This window comes from Alligator sinensis, unplaced genomic scaffold (genome assembly GCF_000455745.1).
Source record: "Alligator sinensis unplaced genomic scaffold, ASM45574v1 scaffold1922_1, whole genome shotgun sequence".
NCBI lineage: Eukaryota > Metazoa > Chordata > Crocodylia > Alligatoridae > Alligator > Alligator sinensis.
The window spans coordinates 35,604-36,489 of record NW_005843544.1 but is presented as its reverse complement, the minus strand read 5'-3'; the positions used below and the strand labels follow the sequence as shown (position 1 = coordinate 36,489).

Here is an 886-nt window from a genome sequence, read left to right as displayed (position 1 = left end):
ACCCCAGGGAGGCACTCGGAGCCTGGAAGGTGGTCAGGCGCAGGGAGGTGGGCGGCTCAACGCAGGAACACCCCCCACTGGCCCGCCACGCTGGGCATGAGCCTCACTCCCTGTGCTCTTCTCCAGACAAACACCAGGGAGGGACAAGATCTGCTGCAGGGAAAAGCCAGTGCTGGCACAAGGGCAGATGGGAATAAAGCAGCAGGAGTTGCGGTGGCTGAGTAACAGAAGGCAGCTCCTGGCCCCCACGAACTGCCAGCCAGAGCAGTGGGGCAGGAGACTCTGCCTCAGGGTCCATTCCTGGAAGAACAGGGGACCAGATGCAGCAGCAGAGACCAGGCGCACAGAACAATCCCATGCACCGGTGCAGGCTGGGGACCAACTGACTAAGCAGCACCTCTGCAGAAAAGGACCTGGGGGTGACAGTGAACAGCAATCTGAATATGAGCCAGCAGTGTGCCCTTATTGCCAAGAAGGCTAACGGCATCCTGGGCTGCATTGGTAGGAGTGTTGCCAGCAGGTCCAGGGACGTGATTCTTCCTCTATTTAGCACTGGTGAGGCCACATCTGGAGTCCTGTGTTCAGTTCTGCGTGCCCCACTACAGAAAGGACATGGACAAATTGGAGAGAGTTCAGTGGAGGGCAATGTAGATGGTTCAAGGGCTGGAGCATTTCACTTTTGAGAAGAGGCTGAGAGAATTAGTCTTATTTAGGCTGGAGAAGAGATGACTGAGCGGGATTTAATAGCAGCCTTCAGCTCCCTGCAGGGGGTTGCAAAGAGGATGGAGCTGGACTGTTCTCAGTGGGGGCACATGACAGAACAAGGAGCAAGAGGCGTTTTTACACATGCTTTGGGAGTTGTGGGGGGATCACTTTAATTAGAGCG

General features: G+C 56.0%; 1 protein-coding gene across 1 annotated transcript in view; it reads left to right on the top strand.

The window, feature by feature from the left end:
- Positions 1 to 886, top strand: part of LOC102378433 (Fc receptor-like protein 3) — a 41,560-nt gene that overhangs the window by 30,624 nt on the left and 10,050 nt on the right. The window lies entirely within an intron of this gene.